Source organism: Hibiscus syriacus, unplaced genomic scaffold (assembly GCF_006381635.1).
Source record: "Hibiscus syriacus cultivar Baekdansim isolate YM2019G1 unplaced genomic scaffold, ASM638163v2 tig00110372_pilon, whole genome shotgun sequence".
Taxonomy (NCBI): Eukaryota; Viridiplantae; Streptophyta; class Magnoliopsida; order Malvales; family Malvaceae; genus Hibiscus; species Hibiscus syriacus.
Window position 1 is genome coordinate 646,739 of NW_024062709.1, and position 15,464 is coordinate 662,202.

Below are 15,464 nucleotides of genomic sequence, written 5' to 3' on the forward strand. Positions count from 1 at the left end.
AACAATGAGGAAGCAGACCACCTGACTTGGCTTTGGAATCCGGCAGGGATTTGCTCGGTCAAAACCGCATACCAAGCGCTCCACCAAGATGTCTGGGAGCCTAGAAACACCACGTGGAACCTGGCTTGGCAGTTTGAAGGCCCCCAACGCTTCAGAAATTTCATTTGGCTCATTTTGAGGAAAAGACTATTAACTAACGTTGAGAGAACCAGACGTGGTATATATCACTGGATCCCTCCTGTCAGATTTGCGGTAGGCATGAGTATTCTCCACGCCTTCCGGGATTGTTCAAACACCAGGAACATCTGGTTGCAAATCCTTCCATGATAAAATGCAGGGAGTTTCTTCACTTTTAATCTCTTTGATTGGCTGAATTGTAACCTAAAAGATAATGCTTGTTCCGATGCTTCAGCCTACAAGTGGAATCACATGTTCAGGATAATGACCTGGTGGCTGGAAGATATGGAAACAACGTTGTGCTTTTATATTCAATGGAGATAGCTGGTTGACGGAGGCGATCATACAGAGCGCTTGAGCTTGGGCTGTGTCCATCGCTGCAAGATTGATGCATCGCGTTTCAAGTATCGCTCGGCCATGGAGGAATCAAACCTGGAACCCCCCCAGAACCAGGCGTTCTAAAACTCAACACTGATGGCGCAATAAACCAAAGTACAATGGGCGCAGCTAGTGGAGGAATCAGCCGTAACCAGACCGGAGACTGTATCATGAGCTATAGCTGTCACATTGGAATCTGTTCGGTCCTTCATGCGGAACTTTGGGGCCTTCTGGATGGATTGTACTTGGCTTGGAAGCAAGGAGCGGATCGACTCACGGTGGAAATGGATAATGCGGAAGCAATCAGACTGGTTACCGCTCAAAGCCAATGAAATGAGCTGACGTTAATCTGGAGAATCCGAGAGTTTCTGCGGAAAAACTGGAATATTCAGCTTAAGCTCATTCCCCGGGAAGCTACTAGGGTGGTGGACAGTCTAGCTTGTTATGGCTACACGTTGCAAGGTGGTCTCTCAGAATGGGGGAATCCACCGGAGGTCATTACCTCGCTAATCCAAGGCAAGATGCAGTCAGGAGTTAGAACCTAAATAGCAATTAGCTCTTTTAATCTTGTAACCAAAAAAAAAAAATAGCAAACTATAAAAAATATGAGACAGCGGACAAGACACCAAAAGAAAATAACAAAATAATAATAATTAAAACAAAAGATGACGTGAGCATAATACAAATACCTTAATGTTCACATTATTTGAACCAAGCAGATATGGCCGTTTGAAATAACAAGGTAATTAACATTATTTTAGATTCGGTTTTCAATTAATTAAGTTGGTTGTTGATAATAAGTTTTGAAAACCTAAAGTTCACACTACATTAAACAAATCAAAATGTCGACTTGTTGGGATAAAATGTCAATGCTCCAAGTATCATATACGCATTTAGTTACTAAAACTTCCAAGTTTCCTTTTATTTTATTAAAATATTCACATCCCCCCAAAAAAATAATTATTTTATCAAAATTAAGTTATAACTGAATTGTATTAATATCAATTTATTATTAAATTATCATTATTATTTTATTTTTGATAAGTTATAATTGTATACAATTTTTTATGTTTAATTCCTCTGTATCCTTATTAGAATTTGAGTTTAATTGTGAAAATTATTTTTGTTTTGATTTAGGAGGTGAAATATGGATGCAATGATGAAATTTTGCTCAAAAAACATGTTGTTAGACTTATATGTGAGAATCAAGTCTTTTGAAAGAATGTAGAATTGAATAGAAGACTATCTTCGATAAGACGTGACCATGCCTTCTGATTTACACGCGATTGATATCTGATATGAAGAATCTGACTTTTGGGAGTCAACTCCAGGATGAAACTCATTTTTTATGGATATTTCCATTATTTTGAAAGTATCTGATCAAGAATCAATCTCTTTTCTATTAAGACTTTATTTATTTTGAGTTATATTTATTTTAGTTTTTTCGTTGTTTGATTTAGACTCATTTAAAGGAAATTTACTTTTTTTAGGGTTTTGGCTCTCTACATAAAAAGCCCAGTCCCCTTTAGATATATCTCTCAACAGCACAACTTCTTCTTCTTTTCTCTTGTGTTTCTATTCCACCATGAGTGACTAAGTTTTTATTTTCGTTTCAAGGGTGAAACAATTCGCTGTAATTTTGTGAGGGTTGTGCTAAACTAGTATTTCTTCTTTAATCCAAGTAATCTTTATTTCTTGTTCTTATTTTTATGAATTCTTGATATTGATTGAATTGATGACTTAACTCGATATTGAGTTTTCTATATACGCTATTCATAAATAGCAAGGGGTAAGTCTCATGATTTATGTTCGTTATAGACTTACAGTTTATTATCCGAACTTCGCATCACACATGATAGTCTATGGGAAAATAAAGGTACGAAATTAATTGATTTTATTTTAGTCATTCTCACGATCCTTAATGCTATCATTAATAATAAGATTTGATTTGAATCCTTGTTACAAATGAGTAGGCTAATCAATTATAAAAGGGGAACCATACTTGTTACGGTTCCAACCAAGTGATTGATTACTTGATATTGAAAATCGATCTTTTATGCCTATAATCAAAATTACAGTTGGATGAATGACACATCTTTGAATTGGAAGTTTGGTAAGAATTGATTTTCGTTATTTTTATTTTTAGTTTTATTTCTTGATTTTAGTTTCATAAACCAAAACTCTCCATTTTACTTTTATTGCTTTAACATTGAGATAATAATTTCAGCTCTCTTGAGATTCGATCCGATCTCACTATTACTACAAGTTAATTTAATAAAATCAATTTTATTTTGCAAGACTTCGAAACCCTGCCAATTTTATATTAGGCTCAATTATAAAATAAAGTGCTCAAATTAATGTTTTTCTCAAATAGGTGCCCAAACCTTTTGCCAATTCATCTAGGTGTCTAACGTTACAAACGATACCATTTTAGGTGCCTGAGCCGTAACGGTTAAGTTTCTTGTTAAATGACACGTGTCATGTTTAGGTAATTTTGAAAATGTTATTTAAAAAACCTTAAATTTATATTTTTTTAATAAATGTCCCAAAATTTTCAAAAATCTTAAAAAGAATCTCAAACTTTGAAAATCCTAAATCTAATCTTTATATCCACGTCGTCGCCTCCCTTTCAGTCGTCATCTATTGAACCTACCCTCGACATTACCTCCACCGGAAAACTACCCACGCGACGAACAACCATTGAATCTCGATTTATAGGGAGAGCGACAATGACAACAAGGTATTTGGCAATTTAAAAAGGTTTTGGTGTTTGGCGATTTAAAGGGTTTTGTTTGGCGAACGTGGTGACAACAAGGACGAGGATAATGGGTGAGTGATTGGTCGACGGTGGCAGCAGTGGTGGTGACTGACGGTAGTATGGAGAAATAAGGGTTAGGGTTAGGGATTTAATATTTGTTTGTATTTTAGAGAAAAATATTTTTTTGTTAAATATAATAATATTTTTAAGTTTTTAATTTAAATAAAATTTTGAAAATTTTATAAAGGTGACAATTGTTCTTTAACAAAATAATTTAATGGCTGTTACGACTCGAGAACCTAAAGTAGTAACATTCGTAATATTAGGCACCTTGATGAATCGAAAAAAGTTTAGACAAATATTTAAGAAAAATGTATAATCTAGGCATTTATTTTCTAATTAAGCCTTTATTCTAAGTTAAGTTGTAGTTTTAATTTTCCCCCTTTCTTCTAAATCTCTTCTATTAGTTAAAATAGTAAATTTAAGTGGTGGTCGATAAAGGCTAGTTATTAATATCATCTATTTCTTTATATTTTTCTCACATCTTCTGTTTTCCCTATAATTTGTTTTATACATATATTTTATTTATATTCTATAATAAAATTTAAATGATAAAAACTACTAATAAATTCGATTAAATTGTTTTTTCAAATCGATTCAATTCGATCGAATAGTCTTAAATAATACATCAGACAATATTATCAAATCAAACAATATAATTCATTGTGAATAGAGACAAACACAAATTTTATGCCAGTGTAGAAGTGCAAATCTTAGTAAATATATTGAAGATTAAGATAACGTGAAATTACAAAATTTTATAACTGTAAAATTAAATTATTAAAAATAAAAAAAAATTAAATTATATAGAGATTAAAATTTTGAAAGATACATTCGCTTCTATATCCTCTCATTTCATCTGTAATTATAAAATCTTACATACCATTAAAAATAACTTAAATTACAACACACTTTTCAATGTAAGATCGTCCCGTCCAAGATTTCGGTAAAATAAAATTTATTTAAATTATCGGAAACTCAGATTGGTTAACGAAATTTAAGATTACATTTGAGAATAACATTTGAGAATAATATTATTGAAATATAAGATTACTATAGGTATATTGTATTACCTTATTTGATTTGTTTAATAAGAATGTAAAATTACAGTATTTGATTAGAGGAATATTAGATTACTTGAATATATATTTTACCAAATAATCCTTGTGATATATGTTTTTAAAAAAAGTTAAACTTTAATATTAAATTATAAATATTTAAATGAAAATTTATAGAAATATTTTAATCGTTATATTATCTAAATTTTGGGGAAAAATACATTTAATATATAATTAGTATGTTAAACTTATATTTTAAAAAAATTTCATAAGTATCATATTTATTTATATAAATATAATATAATATGAAAAAATAATATTATGATCTTGAGCGTTCAAAAATATTATTTTTCATTGTATAAGAATTATTTTTAATAACTTAAAGTTAGATATTATTTTAAATAATTACATTTTTTTTACAATCATTTTATTTTTCACCTCATAAAATTATAAATAATTAATATGTTGAATATTAAAATATAAAATAATTTTAAATATTTAAATTTATTAATATTTTATTAAATTAAACTCTTTGTATTTTATTATTATATTTATAATTTTGAGTAAAGTATAAAAAATAAGAATTGGAAAGTATCATTATAAAAAAATCATTAGTCTAAGTGTATTATTGTCTAAAGTGATAGAATTGTCTAATATATAAGAATTTGGAAGTAATGATATTCCCTCAATTTTAACCAAAAAAATATTGCTACTGGGAAAAGATTATTCTTTAACAATAATCTTTTTAGTGAACCAAACGTGAGAATGTTATTTCGAAAAAGATTATTCCCCCTTGATAATGTTCTTTTCCGCAAACCGAACACTCCTAATAATAATAGCATCCCCGCACCTTGCCGTGTTTGTGTAGTTTGACTCGAACTTGAAATATAGAATTGAAGCTCGACTCAATTCAAAAGCTCACAAGTTTATAATTTTCAAATTTCACTTGAAATCAATTATTAAAGTTTAACTTGATATCAAGCTCAATTAAGCACATGAAATTCTTATATTTTATTTTTTTAAATAACATATAAATGTCAATATTATTAATAATTTAATTTAAAAATCCTATAATTTTAAAATTTTATTTTTTTCGAGTAGCTCGGGAGCTTTTCGAGTTGAGTATCAAGTAACTCGCTTCGGCTCATTAAGAATTTGAGTCGAGTTCGAGCTCGAATTGATTCTATTCAATTCGAGTGTTGACCAAATTTTGATCGAGTCAATCTCAAGTAGTTCACAATATGTCTTGTCTTATTTACAGTCCTAGTCACGTTAGCATCTTTGTCCACATAAGTTTGCTTAGTCCACGAGTTGTATTGACCGTTAGTCGACTAATAATTTCTATCTATTAAAAGGTTTTTGTCTCAAAATGAAATGTTGGAGCTAAAATGATGCTAAAATTTATGAAATATTAAGGATGTTTTTTGTCATTATGCCTATTAAAATCACTTATGGCATTATTAAATTAAAACCCCCAAATATTTATTAGTTAGAAAATACCTCTCGTCAACCATTATTTGAAAAAAATACTCCTAAACTATCCGTGTAGGACTATTTGCGTTATACAAAACACGTTTAAATGGACTTGCTTTCTGCAAAAACGCGAGATCTAATATTAAATTTATGCAAAACACTGGACTTGTTTACTTTAATGGTTCAAGAACGAGCTCTGGCTCGTCCGGTTTTTCCCAAGGTGATCGGTGAACTCCATGGTCACGCATAGCTAGACTGTTGCTTTTCTATGCTCGTGGCCTGTTCGGGCTTGTTGATCCGAGCCATGGCACTGGCGTTGCAAACGCTGGACTTGTTTACTTTAATGGTCATCTCCTTGCTATGATGGTCATCTCCTTGCTATGTCTGAAGATGATTTGCCTTACCACGTTCGTGTCACTCCGTCCGGTGACTTGGATACGGTCGGCCGATACGATTTTGATGGTCAGTTGAAATCTACTGTGATTTCTCACCCCAAGGTTGATCCTGAAACCGGTGAATTCTTTGCTCTTAGCTATGATGTTATCCGAAAGCCATACCTTAAGTACTTCCGATTTTCGTCGGAAGGTAAGAAATCACCTGATGTTGAAATTTCAGTCGATGGTCCGACAACGATGCACGATTTTGCAATCACCGAGAACTTCGCGGTGATCCCCGACCACCAAGTGGTGTTCAAGTTGCCGAAATGATTCATGGTGGTTCCCCGGTTGTTTATGAAAAGAACAAGATGTTGGGATATTGGCAAAGAATGCCACTGATGCTTCTGGGATTAAGTGGATTGAAGCACCTGATTGCGTTTGTTTCCATCTCTGGAATGCTTGGGAAGAGCCAGAAACTGATGATGTTGTAATTGGCTCCTGCATGACACCCCCGGATTCCATTTTCAATGAATGTGATGAGAGTCTCAAGAGTGTTCTAAATCCGATTGAATTTGAGGACCGGCAAGTCAACACGAACCCCCGTCATTTCGGATTACGAACAAGTTAACTTGGAGACAGGAATGGTTAACCGAAACTTGCTCGGAAGTAAAACCAGGTTTGCATATTTAGCTCTTGCTGAGCCTTGGCCTAAAGTGTCAGGGTTAGCCAAAGTTGATCTCTCAACTGGAGAGCTAAAAAAGTATATCTATGGAGACCAAAGTTTCGGTGGCGAGCCTTTGTTCTTTCCTCGAAACCCCAATTTGGAGAAGGAAGACGACGGTTACATTCTAGCATTCGTTCACGACTAGAAGACCTGGAAATCGGAACTTCAGATTGTGAATGCCATGAATTTACAGCTAGAAGCCACAGTGAAGCTTCCATCTCGAGTTCCATATGGTTTTCACGGAACATTCATATGCTCCAAGGATTTGGAGAAGCAGGCCTAATTCAAATTCAATAGCCTTGTCAAGTTAGCATCAAATTTTCTAGATTGTTTAACATGTTAAAAGGGAGAGAGATTTACCAGAGGGATGTTTGCATATACTGTCCCCGGAATATCTTGCTCACTTTCAACAGCTTTGAAAATCCTGTTTTTTTTTTGGGGGTTAGTCCTTTGGTTTATTTAAACGCCATAAGTATTGAACAATGACTCGGATATTTCAAATGGGGAACAAAAAGGGTGATTTGACTCAACTTGTCCATTCCTCTAAGTTGTATAGATGATGACTTCATTTCCCTCAAAGCAAGTCAACTTACATAGCCATTCTGATTTTGTTTTTGAAGAGCTTGAATAATTCGGATAACCTTAGTGAACGTAGGTTTCCTACCGAGAATAAAAGTCATAGCTTAACAGTCACAGATGGTGAATGATGGAAATGGACTCTCATTTAAAATATTGGCCCCCTCAAGAAATATCAGTGATTTTTTGTTATTGATGAGCATCGTAGATGATAAGGTAAACAAATGATGCAACAATGTTTTAGCACCTTGTACCCATGCCATTTGTTGATGAAGACTCATTTTTTTTGGGAAACTCAATCCTTGGCTGAGTGCGTGTAATGGGGAGAGCTTTAAGCTTTACTAGACATATCGTTACTAGTGCTGCAATGGACGTGATCTTACGGTTGTAACTTTTTTTCGTTTCGGTTCTCCTTTCGGTCGACGTTCACCGCTAATGTTTATCATAATAGACAGTAGTGCATTCATTATTGCAATAAACAGAACCAGGATAAGCAGCTTCATATGAGGTTCTGACCCATTTTGCAACTTTGCAGATAGCAATCATAGCTATCTTTACTTGTCCTTCTTCTGATGAAACTGTATGTATATCAATGGCCTGCTCATAAAAGATGAAGTTGCATGCTTCGTCTTGACATTCATCCATTGTAGCAATAAGCAGAACCGCGATAGCCATCTTTTCTTGCCATTATCCTGATGCAGCTGAGACCTAAATAGCAGGCCATTTACATGCTATTTCTTGGAATGCAAATAATTCAAAAATAAATGGTTAACAAGTAACATTACTCCCCAAGAACAAAGCACTTGTAAATCAGGTGAAGCTCTAAGGATAAATTAGTTAAGGTCCTATTATAATTCCGAGCTATGTGTATTTATGACAGAAACTTGCAGAGATTTTACTTTCCTGGGGTTAATTTTTCCTTCTTGTAAGTTATCGATTCGATGCTGTAATTTCCGTTAACCGTAATATTGTCAAGCATCCACCATATCTTATTTTAAAGAAAGAATATACAGTGAAGGCAGAAGTAGCCATGATCACCATCATTACAAAAAGTTTTAACCCATTCAAACAGAAATATTGTGCTTCAGAGAAAAAGGCATGATTGTATAAAAGACATCATCATTAGTTTAAGCTATAATGGATTGCAGACGTTGATGCTCCGAGCCATGCGTCTATAGCTTAGGGGTGGGAAGAGCACGAGGACTGTCCCAATCCGTCACAATGTGCTGACGGGTGATTTCTTTGAGGGAACGACAACCACTCAGCGCCATGGTTAGTTCAAACTCTTCACGCAGCATTGAAAGTACTTTCCTCACACCAGCTTCCCCTCAGCAGCCAATGAGAACACCACTGGTCGTCCAATCTGAGATTTCATACCATTACAAAACAAGTCTTTACTCACAACTTGTGCCATTTAGTATGTACACAGACAGATATTATGCCGAAATGCAATGTGTAATGCCTTTCCATGAGGTAGTCGTAATACTTACAAATATACCAGAGGCTCCCAATGCTAAAGCTTTGAAAACGTCGGTTCCACGCCTAACACCACCGTCCAAGAAGACAGGTACTCGGCCTTGTGCAGCCTTCACAACCTGGAATTGAGGAATTTGTCAAGCATGTTGTTTTGGTATTGTTGTCTCATGTTAGAAACAATCTGAAAGCATCGTCATACCTCTTCGAGGGCCATGATAGTGGCAGGAACATAATCAAGCTGGCGAGCTCCGTGGTTGGAGACAATGATACCGGCTGCTCCAGCCTGTACCGCTATCCTTGCTGCAAGAGAAGCATAGGCAGTTTAAAAATCAGAATATGTTATCGAAACGGCCAAAGAAGAAGAGAAGTTCAACTTTTCTTACCATCTTCAGCACTGAGTACACCCTTCACAAGAATTGGCAAGCTGGTAATTGTCTGGAGCCATTTCACATCCTATACATGGCCAAAAGATTTTATTCACTGCACTTAACTGAAAGAATCTTTAGACATTCCCTTAAACATTATCATTATAATGAGAAATCTCAAGCATGGTTTCTTTTCGCAACATCGAATATGGATTATAGATCAACCGAAAACTCTTCTGATGGACTCATGCATATATATATATATATATATATACCTTCCAGCTGAGGGTACGATCAATTTGTCCAGCAACATATGCGAGTCCTGAATCATCAGCCTGCATGGCTCAAAAGAACAACTTAAACATTAGAGGAAATATAAGCTCATTATTGGAATTGAAAGATTACATTATTGTTAACTAGGTTAATAACCGAACAATTAAAAAGACCTACTCACTTTGTCCATCTTCCCAAGGTCTAAACCTTCAAAGTTCTTCAATGTCAAAAAAGGGGGTAGAGTAAACCTGTAAGAGAATATTCAAATCAAATAATTCTGAACTGCAACTCGACTTTCATACATACAGAATCAAACATCTAACTTGGACTAAACATGACAAGATGTTTTGAAGAATGCTTCAAGGAAGATTGAGACACGAAGGGAGATAATCCTACCTGTTTTTGATGTCAGCTTCTCTGCGACCGAGCCTCGGAGTATCAACTGTAAGAGCAATTGCTTTGAAACCAGCCTTTTCAGCTCTTCTCACAAGCTGTGCAACGACATTCCTGTCTCTGTATACCTGAAGATTGGACACCAGAGATCAGTTACTACATAATGCCTAAAAGAACTTATCCCCACGGGTGAATAGTTAGATCAGTTATCATTTCCAACTTACATAGAGCTGGAAAAATCTGATGCCTGGTCCTGTTGAAGCAACCTCCTCAACACTAGAAGTGGCCCATGAGGATAATGTCTGAAAAGACCATTTAAATAAAACAGCTTATTTTATCGTCAAATATGTATAAATCATTGACGAAATGAAAGTTCATGCTTCCTAAGGACAAATGTCTTGATAGGGTTAGTTAATGGATAAATATTTAAATGGAAAGTTGGAGTTTGAAGCAAAACCATAATTGTTCCAGCTGCTGATGCAGCCCTAGCAGTTGCATACTCCCCTGTCAAAAATTGAAGGATCTCTTCATTAGACTACCAATCAAATTGTTTTACACTAAACTATGTTTAATGATAAAAAAACTGATCAGATATGCACATGATGTACTGATCCAATTTCAACTCTTCCTGTAAATGCAATAAGATCTACCATGAAAGGAGCTAGAAAAGTAAGGTTGTTAAACATAGCAATGTTCTTGAAGGAAGTGCTTCTGTAATAAGCAAAAACAATCATGTCAAGTCAACCATAGCTAATCCACTTGAGGTTTTGTCTACTTAAGCATGCATGTATTTACAATCAAAGAAGGACAATCCTTTGAAGTTCCATACCTTCAGGATGAGCCATTTTCTGCATGGCTGTAGGGGCAAGCATGATGGGCATTGATATCTTGAAACCCAAAACAGTGGTAGTCATATCTATCTTGCTTACATCAATGAGAATCCGAGGACGAAACCTAAGCATTGTAGAACAAAAGATTTCATGAAATGGATATCTATACATTTTAAACAGAAAGGAACGAAAATCTAAAGTTATTTTTTTCTCAAATAAAAGATGGACAGATAGCTCACAGGATCCTGGAGAAAGCATTTCTGTTCTCCTGCAATGTCCACTGGTCCTCAGCACCAGAAGCGTAGTAGTCATACACCATCTTCGGCAACTTTTGCTTTGCTATTGCCTCATACTCACTCACATTGGTTATCTCCATCTTTGCTCTTAAATTTTAGTCTTCTGCCTGCATTATTTTCTCAACTAGTTAGCATTTTGGGGACAATGCCAATATAATGTACGATTGATGATTTACTCATGAGAACAAGATGGTGACTTAAAGCTAGAGCTACGTTTTCTATATATTTTAGCCATGCTTCCAGTTAAGAAAATGAAGGTTCATTTTCACCTTTGAAATTGATTTTTGAGAGTTGACAGCATACAAGATAAGCATGCAAACCCCCAGAATTTCATATATAAGTATCTATATTCAGTGATGGACCGAGGCGCTCTTTCCCTTGAAATTTTTATATTCTGATATATTTTAAAGATTTTATTTATATTTTCTACTAATAATATATTTCTATCATACTAAAATATTATAAATTTATCTCCTAACATAAAATCATTCGTCGTGACTATATTTACAAACTCTTATTACCTTTATACCTAAAGTGTCCTGCCTATATTTACAAACTCTTATTATCTTTGTATCTAAAGTATCTATTCAATCGAGAACTCGAGAATTCTAAAACATTAATCTATGTTACTCGATCGGACTTGACTACGAGTGACGAACACTACTAAACTCACAAATTTTTTTCTCATATTTGAAAAATTGAACACTCGTACTATATCCCAATATGTGTCAGATTCATCAACTCAAATACAAAATATAAAGAGTTAGGGTTCAAACCCTGACGTTTGCGAATGGAGTAAACTAGGTTGGGAGGGTCGCCCTCACCTGTGTAGTATCCGATATGGATTAATCGATTAATAGATCGGACACCAATGATTAATTCAAAATATATATATAAAGAGTCCACATAACATTAACTACACTGCCAACTCTATAACCGAATACATTATTCACAAGCAGTGCTTTTGCTATTAGGCCTTAAAACAAGGAAATCATGTTTAGTTTGTTTCCTGGGAAACTAAGAACAAACTTAAATCTGGTTTCTCGGAAATCATGTTTAGTTTGTATTATCACACAAGTAGGAAGTCGGGGAAACGTGAAAGACGTAAACACAAACAAGTACAGAACACAGAATCATATAAACAAGTACATATCAACATGAGAAAAGTGTTGAACCAGAAACACCAACATAAGAAAACATCATGTTAACAGAATTACAGCAGAATCATTAACCTAAAGAAAAGAGACTGAACCAAAAGAAGAAGAAAAGCATACCCTTAGGTTAGCAGACTTAGCACCACAGTGCATGCACAGAAACCAGTTAAAGAGATAAAACTCCGTATATCAGGAAAACTGTGGGGTACGTGGAAATGACACGTAGCATACGTAAACCATATAAAAAAAACAAGAGGGAAATTACAAGTTGAGTGGATGAGCATGTGGAGGTGAGGATTCGAGACCAAATCCCGCTGAGAGTCATTGGGGAACTCTCGTCCACGCACCCTTTGTGTGTTTCACAACATTTCTTTGTGTATTATCATACCTCATCCATGAAAAATTTGTTGAAAATTGAAAGTGATAATAGTGGCTATCTCTCAATCTATCACTATGAACTTCAAATCTCAATGCTAACAGTTTCACATTTATTTTTTTGGGTAACAAGTTTCATATTGATTTTACAATAATGAAAAAGAAAAAAATGTATAAATTTTATCCAATAAAAATACACACATGATAGTTGTCAAAGACGTGTTAAACATTAGCCCTAATCATTCAATTAGAAAAATATAAATGATATATATTTTCTTTGATTAATTATAAAGTAGCATATGTTTTAAATACTCTTAACCATTTAACAATAAACGTTCAATCACCCTACAATAGTCGCTGGTGCTCGAACCTGAAACCTTTAGAAATAACAATCATTCTTTATTCATTGAAATAATTTAGTTTATACAAATAAATGATATATCTAAATATTCATAAAAAATAAATAATGTATTAGATAACAACTTGTATGTTATCACAAACACTATTATTTTTCATACTTCTATAAGAGATTATAAAAATTATTTGTTTAAAAATCAAACTCACAAAATCCATTGAATAGTCTGAATGCTTGAAGAAAATATAGTAATTTAAAAAAGTAGGGACAAACATTCGTTCAAAAGGACCACTGTTCCCCTAATTTTTATTACTTAAAAATATGAAAAATACCTATTTAGTCCTTATAATTTCAGTTTAGTTTTATTTTGTCCGTCTCAATTTCTATTGTTACTTATACTTTGCTCCCTTTAGTTGATATTTTGGCTCCGTTTTTTAAAGGGAATATTGTTCTACTTTGAGGTCTTAAGTTTGAGCAATTGCGTTGCAGGGTGTGTGTGTGTTAATTTTTTTATTGATTTAGGGTGATTACAAGTTGTAATATATATTCTAAAGACTCTTAACCATTTGACAATGAACGCTCAAATACCCTATGCAGTCATTGGTGCTCGAACATATGACCTCTAAGATTGTTAACTTGGTTTGTGATGTCTGTGCGCGTTGTTAATGGTTAAAAAAGATTATGAACATTTATCTTGTAATCACCCTAGACTATTAAAAAAATCGAACTCACATATAATATGATTTATAAATAAACTATTTATCATTTAACTAATCTTTATCCTTAAATAAATTTTCAAAATATTTACTACATAAAATGTAACCTTCTATACTGACCCAATCGTTACGATCGAATCTAATCAGTCACATATCTTGTTCTAAAAAACTCTTTAAATTTAAATTCATTTGATAATAGAAAATATTCATAGTATATTTATTTATCAATTAAATAAAATAATATAATCTTTGAAGTTCATCGGGTAAAGTCCATAGTATTAGGGGTGTTCAAAGTTCGATTTAACCGATCAACCCGAAGTTTTTTTCAGTTAATCGGTCGATTAATTTTTTATTCGGTCGATTAACGGTTAATGATTTTTTTTCAAACTTTGGTTATCAATTAATTCGGTTCAAAACCAGTTAATTAACCAAAATTTTAAACATTTAATATTTTATATTATATTATATTACTTAGGCTTAGGAGTGTTTAAAGTTCGATTTTAATCAAACTAACTGGCCTAATTAATTGAATTAATTAAAAATATTAAATATTTATATATATTATATAAAGTAAACTGCTTCTTTTATTAATGGTAAACCAAATGAGTAATACAAAAGTAGACGGTCCATTACGACGGATATGTTTATAAACAAACGATTACAATATCTCTTTGTCCACCCTTCATAAAGACGACGACAATCTCGGCATCGAGACCCCCAATCGATGCTACGAAGCCAATGGTGCTGACAATGCACACCATAGAAGCAAAAGACTGATAAATAACATGTGGAGGAAAAATAAAATGGAAAAGAAAAACGTTTCTCCATTCAGACAAATATGGCTTCTAAAGTGTAATTGGTAATGCAAACTGCCTAAATCCCTTTTTGTTTTGAAGTCTCGTCACGCTCAAAATCATACATTCTTATACATCTCTTCTAAATCTTACATTTGAAGTCATTGGTCTCTTTGAAGTTGACATTTGTAACTTTCCCCCATCTTGGTCCTTATTTCTTCACAATTTTCTTTCAATTTATAATTCAAAATTTAACAGGTATTGATTTAGTCCTAGATTGGTATTTCAGACTTTAGTTCACTAATTTTAGTCCCTCACGACTTCCATAAACCCACAGAAAATGAATATGGTTAAATTACATCTTATACATCTCTTCTAAATCAATATGGTTTATTTACACTTGAACTCATTGGTCTCTTTGAAGTTCACATTTTTAACTCCAATCTTGCCCCTACATTCAACTTGGTCCTTATTTTCCATAATTTTCTTTCAATTTAAAATTCAGATTTCACCATTTATTAATTTAATCCTAGATTGGTATTTCAGACTTTAATTTCCTCATTTTAGTCACTTACAACTTTTTTGAATTTATGAAGATTAATATTTAAACATGCAATTATATAAAAAAAACTAAAATCGGGGTGAAACATAAAAGATCTTTTTACCTACAATGTGGTGTGATAAAATGTAATAATATATCATGCAAATATCTAGAAATTTATGTAAACGTAATAATATGTAATAATTTTATTATTAAAAATTGTTAAAATATAAAAAAATATGAATTTAATTAAAATATGAAAGCTTTAAATATAAAATATAAAAATATGAATTTGGGAATCCTTAATGACAATGC

General features: G+C 33.2%; 2 pseudogenes; one reads left to right on the plus strand and one right to left on the minus strand.

The window, feature by feature from the left end:
• Window positions 1-6,010: 6,010 nt before the first annotated feature.
• On the plus strand, window positions 6,011-7,466 carry LOC120121366 (annotated as a pseudogene).
• Window positions 7,467-8,742: 1,276 nt separating this feature from the next.
• On the minus strand, window positions 8,743-12,592 carry LOC120121420 (annotated as a pseudogene).
• Window positions 12,593-15,464: the final 2,872 nt, after the last annotated feature.